Source organism: Lepisosteus platostomus, unplaced genomic scaffold, assembly GCF_059453375.1.
Source record: "Lepisosteus platostomus isolate fLepPlt1 unplaced genomic scaffold, fLepPlt1.hap1 Scaffold_106_H1, whole genome shotgun sequence".
Classification (NCBI taxonomy): domain Eukaryota; kingdom Metazoa; phylum Chordata; class Actinopteri; order Semionotiformes; family Lepisosteidae; genus Lepisosteus; species Lepisosteus platostomus.
Genome location: NW_028291487.1, coordinates 156,488 through 169,705, shown reverse-complemented (window position 1 = coordinate 169,705; position 13,218 = coordinate 156,488). Strand labels below are relative to the sequence as shown.

Below are 13,218 nucleotides of genomic sequence, written 5' to 3'. Positions count from 1 at the left end.
AGAGCACAATGGCTTAGCAGTCCATCACCTCAACCACTCAGCCACCTTGTCGGCGAAACTGGGCTGTCCGGACATGGGTTGGCGCGCTCCAGATGATCTTTTTCTTTTTTTTCCCCTCGTACTCGAGGGTCATTTTCCTGTTCCACATGCGATTTCAACATTTTCCTTGGGAGATGTCAAGCCAGCAAGCCACTGCTGTGGTTCAGTGGCCAGTGTGGAGTTCAGTGGCCCTGTTGTACACAGAAAGCACATTGAGCTCCTTGGACATGAAAAGTTCCAGATAAAAGCCATTTGTCATCCTTTCTCTTGGTGTCGATGTTGCTATTGTATGTAAAGGTGGCAACTTGCTCAGCAAGCAGGCGGAGCACACACCGAATGCAGATGTGTCTGAGTGGTGTGTCCAAGTGGCTGCAAAAGGACAACCCTCCCGGGGCGCCGTGGCTTAGTTGGTTAAAGCGCTTGTCTCTTAAACAGGAGATCCTGAGTCCGAATCCCAGTGGTGCCTTCTTTGTTCTGTCTTCTCGAACAGAACTGGTCTTTACAGACAACCGCCTACGGCTAGACTTAATTAAATGCAAGTATTCATTTCCTGTCTTTAACGCGACTTGTTTTTCTTAAAATGGATGGAACTTGCAAAACATGAAATACAAACATTGCTAATCAGCGCTAGCGGCTGGCAAAAAAAAAGAAGTCAGCAATGTTTTTTTTCTTTAACCTTAACCCTGCTAATGGAGAAGAGTTAAACGACCGAGTCTATGCAGCTTAAACGGTGCTCATGTCGGGTTCTTAGCTGAAAGGGTGGTAAATCACGCTCACCCCAGTCCTTAATCTTTTAAAGAGGATACAAAATTGAACCTAGTCGCCACATCACATACATCCTGTTCAACGATAAAAAGGTGACAGCTATCCTCAATCCAGAGTAAATCCCACGTTGAGGGCATCTTTTTTTTTTCACTTTACCGTGAATCGGGCTCGGCTGCACAGAGGAGAGAGCAGAGCAATGAGGTCACGGGGACAGGGGAGTCACACGCTGGCGGTTTAAACACGCGGAAGAAAACTGAGGGATCCACAGTATGTGGACCCTCCGTGCGCCATCAGTCCACACTCCGGACTCTGAATCCTGCCATCCAAGTTAAGATCTCGGCGGAACCTGAGGCGCAGTTCCTTCTTAAAACGTAATCTGGTGAGCATTTCTAGAATCGTACTTGTATAGATGCAGCCTTTAATGTGTTGCTAGGTTAAAATTGATGACTTCTTGAACTTCAGTAGGCAACTGCCCTCTTGATTTCGGATTTAATTTCTTTATTACAGGGGCGCTTTTATGAAGACAGAGTCATGTTCAGGTACTTTGCTTGACGGAGGAAGCATATTTCGGACTCTGTGATCTGCTCACCTGGAAAGGTCTGCTGTACTACTACAAGAGAGAAGTAGAGTCTGGAAGAATGGACAATTTTATGATGCTTTGGAAGATTATGTTTTTTTTTTCTTTGAAATCGAAATGAATCAGAATATCAGTGCAAAAGACAAACTCTTGGTTTGGTTTAAAGAGATATGGTTTTAAAACAGACAAGATGTAGAAAACAGGTGTTTCTCACTTTTGGAAAAGAATGGACCGGGGGTAATATTTTACTAGTTGCAGTGCTGATCTCACTGGGTTACAGTCCTGCACTGTCACACCAGGGCCAGTGGCGCAATGGATAACGCGTCTGACTACGGATCAGGAGATTGCAGGTTCGACTCCTGCCTGACTCAGGTCGTTTTTAAACGCATCGGGCTACTCCCTAAGAAGTCTGTGCTACTTACTGCATTGTAATCGTACCCAGTAAGAGATTTCCTTCATGTAAATGAACTGCACCTGACAGCTTTAGAAAAACACCTGGGCTCAGTACGGTGCTGAGAGCTCAGCGTTGCTGTTCTAATTAGCACGCACTGCATCGGCTATGAGCCCGAACCTTTCAATTATTCCGATCAGTAAGTCAACACGTAGTCCACATGAACGGTAGAAATATTCTCTTGTCTGTCTCTTGTTTGTATAGAACTGAATGTCCCTGACAATGTACTGTTAGTTTTAATTGAAGAACGGCATTTGTGTTCAAATATACCAGACAAGTTTACGTAACTGCTCATGCGACACTCAGTTGTAATTAGTCAAGAAATAAAGTCGAACAACAGCTGCGGGTTTGATTCTGAACGTATGAGATTGCAGCGCCTTTTACTTTCATTGACAAATTATAGAGATTCGAAGAGAGATCCTTCAGACCGGCAAGCAAACCCACGGCTATTTCGGTTTTCTATCTAGGCAACGTTGGTGTCTGCAATAGCATACATGAAAGCGTGATGCAATTTCTGTGGCTACATTTGTTGCACGTCATGCACAGTAAGAGTGTTTCTTACACCAAATAAAAAGTCAACAATTAGCGATCACGCCTTCTCCTCAGTTAACCCACTGAAACCCTTGCTGTTAACAGTTCTTTACTGCGTGCTTTACCAGCACCTACATATCGTGTCGGTTCTTTCAGCTTTATTCATTAGGTTTTCAAAGGCATAAGTAGAGCACCAGAGGTTCGAACGCAAAATGCGTGGTTATCTGAAGAATTGATTTCCACGGCAGCGGGTCCAAACGATTTCGCGTTGTTATAGTACCAGGAAAGGAGAAGCGGCACTTCGCCTCTGCCGCGCAGGCACAAGGCGACGTGCGGCAGACGCCGGAGTCGGCAGGTTTCGACTCTGCGCGGGGAAGCCCCAACGCATTTCGAGCCCATCACCTTAACCACTCGAGCACGACAAATGCGAGCTCAACGCCGCCGCATTCCTCCTATAATCAAACACGGACTGCGAGGTGGCTGCGGAAACCTTTTTAAAGTTGGTCTTCGTTAAAAAAAATACCTTTCACAAGATTCGTGCCGGCAGACAGACACGCCTCAGAGGGTTTAAGGCTGGCTTCACGTTCAAATGGTAAAGTCCCCCAGTCCGGATGTCAAAATGCAACTTTGGCAGACAGAAAAAACATCAACAAACCAAAAATGTGGACAAGGATTTTACAAGCTGCACCACACTGCACTTTCAAAAGCATTTACATTCGTGTTAGACGCAGGAATTGCCTTTGATTTGCGCGCTTACGAACGCCATGGAAAACGAAACAAAACTAAAGCCCTCAGCTCCTGCACTTGATTATAATGCCGTTACGTGTCGAAGCAGGAATTTACGTCATCCTACCACTGCAACACGGGGAATAGAGGGAAATGAGCACAAGCTACGAATTGTCTCTAATCAGTCCCTACAGTTGTAAGGCGCCTGGAAGCGTGCACCCCCATCATTAATCTTTGTGCATCTGTGCAAGGTAAACTGTTTAAGCTGTTTAAGGCTTAGAAGCAGCTGACTGTTTCACTACCTAGCTGATTACTGTCAGTCAGGGAGCTCAGAGGTGAAAAGCCTGTCTGAGAGACAATTCGCCGTCGATCAGTTCAATATGTTCCGTACCAGCTCGGCGCACCTGAGATCATCTTGGTAGCCGTGTAGCTCAGATGAGTGAGAGCGTGTGTGTGTACCACCGTGATTGGATGCCGGTCCTTCTCAGGTCACAGTAAACCTTCTGCTGCCTAACTTCCCTAATTTTGGGGATCCCTTTGAAAAAGCAAAGGAAAACTAAACTGGCTCTTCATCAGCGTGATCGACCCAACCCAGTGTGCCCCAGTGGCCTAATGGATAAGGCACTGGCCTTCTAAGCCAGGGATTGTGGGTTTGAGTCCCATCTGGGATGCTCCTGTCCCATTTTGAGCATACAAATGTCCTTGTGATTTGCAAAGCTGCAACCCCACCTTACTCAGTGAGCGTCTCTGCTTTTCTCTCACATACAGTTGGGAGAAAAACTTTTGTAAACAGCCCTTCAGAATGATGTGGATTTCTGCATGAATGGCTCCTAACATGTGATCTTATCTTTATCTAAGTCATAATAATTAATAAAGAGAGTCTGATTTCACAAACAACACACGCCCAACATTTGACATTGCTGTTTCTTTATTGACCAAATGGTTTAAACAATCAAGGTCATTGATGGAAAAAGTACGTGAACCCTTATATTAAGGAGCTAGTGGAACCTCCTTTATGACAAAAACCTCAACCCCCACTTTCTGTAGCGGCTTGTCAGACCTGAGCAGCGGTTAGGAGGTATTTTGGCCTATTCCTCTATGCAAAACTGTTTCAGTTCATGTATATTTTTGGGATGTCTTGCGCTGAATGGCCTGCTTCAGATCACGCCACAGCACTTCAATGGGATTGGGGTCAGGACTCTTACTTGGCCATCCCAACATACGGAATTTCTTCTGTTTCAGCCACTCTGTTGTTGATGTACTCCTTTGTTTTTGTCATGCTGCATGACCCAGCGTCTTTTGAGTTATAGATCACAGGCAGACACCCTGACATTCTGCTGTAGAATTTCCTGATACATCTCGGAATTCATCGGTCCCTCGATGATTGCAAGCCGTACAGCCTCCGCCATGCTTCCCAGGTGGGATGAGGTTTTGGAGTTGGTATGCGGTGCTTTGTTATCTCCAAACATAACGCTGTGCACATTTACCAACAAGTTCAACTTTTGTCACGTCTGTCCACAGAACATTGTTCCAGGAGTTGTGGAACATCCATGTGGTCTTTAGCAAACTTGAGAGGGGCAGTGGTGGTTTTTTTTGGGGGGAGAGCAGTGGTTTCCTCCGTGGTGACCTCGCATGATCACCACTCCTGTTCAGATTTCTTCTTATGGTGGACTCATGAACACAGACGTAAGACAAAGTAAACCACCTGTTTGCTAGATCCCATCCCCACTCAGCTAGTCAAAGATTCCCTCGAAGGACTGGCAGGACCTATAATTAGTATGATGAATGCATCGCTTGCGTCAGGCGTCGTACATGATCAATTTAAGGTAGTGGTTCTTAGACCGCTCCTTAAGAAGTCAAATTTGGATCCACAAGTTCTTAACAACTACAGGCCTGTCTCAAAGGTCCCATTTCAATCTAAAAGTCTTGAAAGAATAGTTGTTGCCCAACATCAAATGGATTCAAATAATATACTTGAGAAATTTCAGTCTGGTTTCTGAAACTGCATTAACAAGAGTCGTAAATTATATTCTCTTAGCTACTGATGCGGGGAATGCAACAGTGCTAGGAATGCAAACTTTAGGTTGCGCTTCTTCATGCTGCATCATTGGCATGAGTGGAGCTTTTTAAACGTCTGTACTTACTGCGCCCCATAAGAAATCGTTTGTCCCTGTTCAAAAGAGATTGTGCGATGTCCTGCAGCGTTCGCAAAGCAAACCTTTGACAGTTTGAATAGAGGAATTTATTCTGCTTCCTGTGCGTGCAGTAGTTACAAACTTGAACGTCTTTACACGATCTCCTGCAGTTTTCAGTGGGCAGGCTTGGTCAGATGGCTTGGAAAAACGCACTGTTTCGGCTTGGGAAACATCATGAGCAGTGTCCTGCATGTTTTCTGTGTATAGCTGTCTTTTAACGCATTCAGAATTCATTCGAAATCATTGATTTCTCCAATTAACAAGGATCCCTTAAATGATGAGTCAAAGTAACATCTAATTGGATTAGTTTCCTTAGAGCTGGTTCAGAGTTTGCTCAAGAGTTTACCTTTCACAGATGAGCAAAGAAGAATGTTGGGGGTGCACGCTTCTAGGCACCTTACAGCTGTAGGGAGTGATTCGAGACGATTCGTGGCGTGTGCTCGTTCCCATATACCATACGCACCGGCGTGCAGTGCTAGGATGACGTACAATACCGCTTGGGCACGTAACGGCGTTATATGCAAGTGCGGGACGTGAGGGTTTTCGTTTGTTCGTTTTGTTTTGCTCTGCTTTGCTTTGTTTTGCTTTCCATCGCGTTGGTAAGAGCGTAAATAAAAAGGCGATTCCTGCGTCTACCACTAATGTAAGAGCTATTTCAAGTGCGACGTGGTGCGGCTTTTCAAATGCTTGTGGGCATTTCTCTGTTGTTGATTCTTTTTTTGTGTGTAACAAAGTGGCATTTTCATGTCCGGACGGGGAGACTTTATCATTCCGACATGAAGCCACCCTTAAGTCCTCTGAGGCGTGTCTGTCTGCAAGGCTTGTATTTTGGAAATGTTTTTTTGAAACGGAGAACGACTTTGAAATAGGCTTCCGCCGGCGCCTCGCGATCCATGTAAGATTGTAGCAAGAACGCAGCGGCAGCGGGGCTTGCTGTAGTCGTGGCCGAGTGGTTAAGGCGATGGACTAGAAATCCATTGGGGTCTCCCCGTGCAGGTTCGAATCCTGCCGATTACGTTGTCCGCCTCCAGTCGGTGTGTTCCGGCGCAAGCAAAGAAGCGCGCCTCTTTGCTGTTCCTGGTGGTCTTAAAACGCCCAATCGCTTGTACCCGCTGCCTTGGAAATAAATTCTTCAGCATCCGCGAATGGCATTTTGCAGCTGGAAGCATATGTCGACGCTTTTTGCACAGAGCACCAAAAAAGCGTCTTTTTTGAAGGCCCAGGCACTGAGCATTGGTGGTTCAGTGGTAGAATTCTTGCCTGCCACGCGGGAGGCTTGGGTTTGATTCCCGGCCAATACAGTGGCTTTTGCAGCGAGCGGCTCCATCACTTGCATCCCCTTGCAACTCGCAACTGAAAACCCACTGAAGCTAAGCAGGTGTGAGCCAGGTCAGTACCCGGATGAGTGTAAGCTACAGGGAAAAACAAAGCTTCCAGCTGGAAGCGGTGTTAATGGTGCCCGCGGGGGGGCGCTCACCCTGAGGTCTGTGCGGGTCCCGATGTCCCAGCATAGTGACGGAGACGCTGTGTTGTAAAAGGGCGCTGTCTTTCGGATGAGATGTAAAACCGAGGTCATAGTGCTCTGTGGTCATTAAAAATGACCACCAAAACCTTTGACAAAAGCTCTTGGTAATTGATGGTCTTCAATAATGCTTCTCCTTTAGGTACATTTTAAATCAGCTGAAAAATGCTGTGAAATAGGGGGACACTTCAGGCCAGTGTAGGATTTGGGTTACAAGAACCATGAAACTGCACGAGAAAGCCCGTACACTGAATTACACGGCTTTCTATTCAAAGGAGGGCAAAAGAAATTCCCTGAGTTCGATTTTTTGCAGCACAGAGAGGACCACCGTCGTGAGGTCGGTTAGCTCAGTTGGTTAGAGCGTGGTGCTAATATGGCCAAGGTCACGGGTTTGATCCCCGTACGGGCCAGGTTCTTTTCTCCTCTCTTACCAAAGCTGTTAGGTTCCTTTCCGTGGTGAGATGGGTTGTCATGCAACGCTGCCACATAGTGCCGACAGACAAGAGTGTTGCGGGAGAAGAGAAAAGTGTTTGAAGATTTAAGAGTGTCTTAGGTGGATTCAAAATCAAGTGTCACAAATGCAAGTGGTTGGATTTCCAATGTTTAATATGGTAAAAATATGCAGAAGTTATCTGCCGGTCATGGCACAGTCTGCCATGCTTTTGTCAGATACTGTAAAGTGGTGTCGAACTGGAGCCTCACCATTTGCATATGTGAGGCTCCAGTTATACATCGAGTGTCACATTAAATGACAAAAATGAAGAGAGTTAAAGCAGCTGGAGAGGTTTTCTTACAACTTTTGAGCTGACACAGTTTTGGAAAATGTTTCCTTCACGCTGCACTGTACAACATAGGCAGCCAAGAGTCTCCAAAACAAAACAGAATTGACAGATAGGAGAAAATTCCCACTCGTCCTGAAGTTCCCAAAATCCAGCACTGAGCGTAAACAAAGTGTCTAAGTAGCGTGGGAATGCTAACCCTAACCCTAGCTGGAGTTTGAGCAATCCAGCACTGAGCGTAAAAAGATGAGTCAAAGTAACGTCTAATCGGATTCTTTTCCTTAGAGCTGGTTCAGAGTTTGCTCAAGAGTTTACCCAGTGGGCATTGATTCGTCGAATATACGTATATTCACGGCGAAAATACGGCTATACGTATATATACGTCGCCTCGACGTATAATCAACGTCGAATTGCAACCGTAAAATCGACGACATTAATAAACGCATATATAACGTCGAAAACACATCTAACACAGTGCCTGAGGCTTTTTACTGTATGTATCGTGTGTGCCGCAACTAGGAGTATACGGCACTCTGCACAGTGTACGAAGTAAATTATTTTCGCAGTAATTAATTTACACGTGTATAATAAATATAGTAAATATAATAAATTAATTACTGCGAAAATAATTTTCTTCGTAAATCCTGCAATCCAGATGATTGGGGTATTGGTGCATGGCTACAGTCTGTGCTAGGAACATGGAGAGGGTCTCTGGTTCAATACATATTTGTGGGTCTGGTATTATTCGTTATGATCATATCGTTAATATCCTGTTTGAAAAACATGTGGACTAAAGCTGCTGCTTCTGTGCTAATTGTACGCCCTGAAGGGATCATGAAGGTCAAAAAATGATTTCATGGGAAAGGTTCTCTTATCTAGTGGCAGAACCTGATGGGTAGAACAATATAGCTTTAAGGGGGGTTACCCTTGGGAGTGATTCCCCTAGATGCAAATGATTATTGTGGTTTGTTTGTTCATAATAAGATGTTTTGCAGGAACGGAACAAAGAGAAATTTTACAACTTCAGCTAGAATTGTTCTACAAAACGTCACAGCTGAGGCAGGGGAACAATCTGTAGATTTTTCTAAGAGTTATTACCCAGTTGTTGACCAATCTGTTGACCAATGTTGACCAAAAAAGCCTAGGATTATGCTGGGCTCCAGCCCACAGGGATTTACCTGTGCTGTAAGAACTAATGAGTGAATAAGGAGACTGGATTCTGGTGAAAGACTTCAGGAAAAAGAAATGGTGTTCACTCAGGTGGAGGGGGCTGTACCAGGTGCTGCTGACCACTGCCACTGCTGTGAAGGTCACAGAAATGGTGCCCTGGATTCATGCTTCCCACTGTAAAAAGGTCACAAACGAACTGAGCAAAGTGCAGGAGTGATGTCTCCACAAGGACAGATGGGGATAACCTGCTTGGGACTGATGTGCTAAGCCTTTTTCCTTTTTATGTAGAAGCCTGTCACCACCCCAAAAGAGGAAGAAACTAAACACGAAGCGTCTTTGTATACAAACTGGCTGAATGAAACTGATAATGAGGGGGATATGAGTAATTTGTGGTATAAATTTATAAATCATACTGTAAAGTTAAAGAAATTTAATGCATCTTGTTATATATGTGCTTTAATGCCTCATTCTACAGCCTCACCCATGCGACTTTTTATGAAATGTACTCTTTTATTAATATCACGTTAGAAGGCTTAGACGCTATCAAACAAGAATTAAGGGGAGTTAGATTAATGGCACTTCAGAACAGGTTCGTGCTGGACCTTCAAAATGCAGCATCTGGAGGAGTCTATGCTTTAGTAGGAGACTCCTGTTGTACATATATTCCAGCTAATGACTATGATTACGGAAATCTTACGCTCGCTATTCAGCATTTGAAAGAACTAAAAGACAAGGTGAATAAAGAGAGAGGCATAAAAGATACACCGGCTTTTCTCTCCTGGTTAGAATCACTGTTTGGGCCAGGGGGAATGTTTTTCTTTTAAGTTACTAACACCGATTATAGGGGCTGTGATACTTGTCTTCCTGTTTTTATGTTGCTGTATGACATGTATTATTCCAATGCTTCGAAATATGGAAATATGGTACCTAGGAGGATAAACTGTTCATCCTTCCAGTCTGGAGAATTGGCAGCTGTCTGACGTCAGTTAGTGATCCTTAAAAAATTAATAGTTCCAGGACAGTGTGCATCACCAGAAAATCAATTTCAATGCATTAAAACTCTTGTTATCCTTCTGAACATTGAAGTGTCATTGCCCCAGCACTGTATACTCTTACTTTTGACGCCTGTCTGAAGTTGGATCCATTTCTAAGAATGGTGACTCACATATCCTCATGCTCAACTTTGGCTTAACCACACAAACTATGAAGTTAATCATCTGCTTTTGCTCCAAGATTTATGTTACTAGGCTCTCTCCTGGGGATCCTCGTGTTCTAACATTGCCCTTATTGTGGATGATCCATGACAGAATTCAGGGAATTCAGAATTCTGATACCTCAGCTCAGATTCTGACTGGGCAGACTGTCATTGCCTGGTGTGAATGTGTGCATATTGTATCTGTTTTTGTGCATGTTCTGTGGCCTGTTGTACAGTACATCACAAATGAAAGGGAAATGGAAAACTAAAATAAGACTCAAGTGTTTTATCTTTCATTAACAGTGTTTCATTAGTATCTGTGCTAGATCCTGTCATCCACTGCTTACCACGACAGGCTCTAGCACAGGATAGCAGCTAATACATTTAAAAATCTCACTGCACAATGTTGTATATTCAAGGGCTGATCTTCTGTACTTTTTCTTTCACTTTTCATTTCCTAGAAACTCAGTCCTGCCAGGAATAATCTGAGAACAAAATCAATCTGAGTCAACAAGGTCTTATTCAAGGTCATCAGCACTAACAACATTCTCTCTGGAGACAGGCGATAAGAAAATTGAAAGTGTGTATTGTTACATAACAGCAGAGACTATGAGTTATGCTATCATGAGAGTGGTGATGGATTTTTTTCATTGCTTAGTTTTGCAGGTTCTGTACATGTGAACATTCAAAGTGACTAAAGTAAAGGAGTTTTCCCTTTTTACCACATAATTCCCAAAGATCAACACTAATAGAAAGCCTAATTCCAGCCAAGATTCAATTACTGTCTCTCAGGCATCCCAGCAGTGGATTTCATGACTTCAGACAGCCATCTTTATCAGTGGAGAACTCAATGCTCTGAGGTTTACTGGCAGAGTCTCACACTGGGTAATATGTTGGTAAATAATGTCCTATGGAATTGTACTATTGATAAATTCTACTATGGAACTGCGATGTGTCCTGAAAAAATCTTCGATGATAGTGGTACAGTCCATCACACCCCACCTACAGCCTTTAAAAGAGAAAAAAAAAATTCTGATATTATGGTGGAAAAAGAGCCCTGGAATCTTTGTAGAAGGACAAAAGACGGAAAGAACGGGCAGTGTAACCATGGCAAAGAGAAGGGAAATATTGGAGAGAGCTTTTTTCATACACTTTTTATCATTGTTTTTCCAGCCCAACAATGATCAACAAATATGGGCAGGCGTCCTGTGCCAAATCCAATCTACCTTTCTTCCAAGCATACAGGAATGTCAGTGAATTAAATATTGACATATGAAAATACCTAAAAATATGCAATCACACATATGCAGTTTGAGCAAACATAAGACAATACCCAAGTACCACAAACTACCAGGCATCATTAGCAGTTCAGGTGGGGAGCTGTGTCAGCATGCGTAGGCTGCAAAGGAACAAGTAATAGGTCTATTCCATGCTTAAAAGAGAAGAAAGAAAACACAACATTTCAGCCGTGGAGCCCTCACACCTGAAGAAGGCTCCACGGCCGAAACGTTGTGTTTTCTTTCTTCTCTTTTCATCTAGTGTCATTAGCCAGTTCCTGTCAAAATAAAATAGAAATGGATAACATTCTAGAGAGAGTTTGAAATACCAAGGTACAATTTAAACCATATTTCTTCCACTACAACCGCATTATTTTGGAGAGATCGCTGAGCCTAACTGTTCTGGCATGCCCGTTAGCCTCCGTCCTGCTTCAGCAATGAATGCAACGGGGCACATTCTGAGGGAGATGCGGTCAATCAGGTTGCAGGAAAACCACGCTATGCTTTTTTTTGAGATCCTGAAAAGGACAGAGGGGCCATGTATATGTGTGCAGCTGGATATGTAATTGCAGGTGGCGTAGCAAATTCTGCTGAAGCCCCACTGCCTGGTGTGGACGGTAGCTGTGTATGTTGCAGCAGAATTGTGCATGTGAGATCAAGGGGGCATGTCATGTGTTTGAGCACTTCACTCCCTTCCGGAAGCACGTGATTCCCTGAGTCCAAAAAATTTGTAAGTTCTTTGGATGACCTGTGGACCGATCTTTCACGATGAAGAATTCCTTAAGAAGAATAGATCTCGGCCCACCATCCCAATGCCTCCATCTCAAAACAGCAACCTCCCACTGCCCTTAGTCTGCAAGGCAGTCCTTTCAAGTGCGATGATGACGCCGGGACCTTCGTTGCCTATTGTACGAGCTGAACTTTTGTGCTCATCAATTCAAAGCTCTTTCCATCAACTCATCTTGTCTTTTGACGCTTCGTGTTTTGTGCTCCTTTGACTATCGGCATATCGGGTGACTGCAAACACTGAAGTTCTTGCTTACGGAGTGTGGAACAGTGTTTTCAAGTGATCGCTGTTCTGTCATGTTGACGCCGAGTGAATCTTTCTTTGGCAACATGGGCAGGCTGACAGCAAAAGTAATGGCAAATTTCTTGACTTATTTCTGAATGTGAATGTTCTTTAGAAAAGGGATGCGGCGTTGCTTCTCCCCCGTGTAAAGGTCACGCATTCCAGACGTGGTTATGAGCGAACAGTTGCCGCAAGTGTTTGAAAAGAGCAAGAGAGGAAGCAGCCCTGCCCCGTGTGAGGATCAAACTCAGGACCTTCAGATGATGAGACTGACGCGCTACCAACTACGCCAACGAGGCCAGCTGCAGTGCACAGCCGGAAAGTTTGCCTCATATGGATTTCAGTCGCCCGTTCCCTAATCTTTAGACGCCCTCTGCTGGATGTTGCATTTGCCTTTTGATCTCACCGATACTTTTTTGGTCTGTTTCTGTTGCGAGTCCGTTTTTCAGATCTCACCTAGCACAAGTCTCTCTGGCTGAAGTGGCCTCTCTGCTTCAGCATCGTGCCCTCACTCAGCCATTAAAAACGTCACTCGGACTTCTGACATGCTGACATGAAATGTCAAGAGAGAGTGGCGGAGACACTTAAGGCAGAGAGAAGATGAAGAGGGGTGTGGCTGCGAAATGATTGACAGCTGCATGACGCTCTCCATGCAAGGTGTGACCACAGGCTAAAGGACACCTTTCGGCACATCAAGCTCTAAACACACACCTGGAGGATGTGGGAAATGATCCCGCTACCTCTCGCGTGCAAAGCGAGCGCTGTACCATGCAACCTAACCCCCCTCACTGGGGCTCATGCCTCGGTGTCGCCTAGTGCCGCTTGTTCCCCTCTTACCGGGTGCAGTTCACTGCCCTTCGTCTGCAAGGCAGTCGTGTAATTGCGGCTTTCTTGACTTATTGATGAAGGTCTGACTGGACGA

The 13,218-nt window shown here is 44.5% G+C and overlaps 5 non-coding genes across 5 annotated transcripts; 4 read left to right on the top strand and 1 right to left on the bottom strand.

Annotated features, from left to right (window-relative positions):
• The first annotated feature begins 431 nt into the window (after nucleotides 1-431).
• Nucleotides 432-505, top strand: trnak-cuu (transfer RNA lysine (anticodon CUU)). Its single transcript has one exon. It is a non-coding gene; the product is annotated as a tRNA-Lys (tRNA).
• Nucleotides 506-1,679: 1,174 nt separating this feature from the next.
• On the top strand, nucleotides 1,680-1,752 carry trnar-acg (transfer RNA arginine (anticodon ACG)). The gene has a single exon. It is a non-coding gene; the product is annotated as a tRNA-Arg (tRNA).
• Nucleotides 1,753-3,687: 1,935 nt separating this feature from the next.
• trnar-ucu (transfer RNA arginine (anticodon UCU)) lies at nucleotides 3,688-3,760 on the top strand. The gene has a single exon. It is a non-coding gene; the product is annotated as a tRNA-Arg (tRNA).
• Nucleotides 3,761-6,219: 2,459 nt separating this feature from the next.
• On the top strand, nucleotides 6,220-6,301 carry trnas-aga (transfer RNA serine (anticodon AGA)). Its single transcript has one exon. It is a non-coding gene; the product is annotated as a tRNA-Ser (tRNA).
• A 6,221-nt stretch (nucleotides 6,302-12,522) lies between these two features.
• Nucleotides 12,523-12,595, bottom strand: trnam-cau (transfer RNA methionine (anticodon CAU)). The gene has a single exon. It is a non-coding gene; the product is annotated as a tRNA-Met (tRNA).
• Between the last annotated feature and the right edge of the window lie 623 nt (nucleotides 12,596-13,218).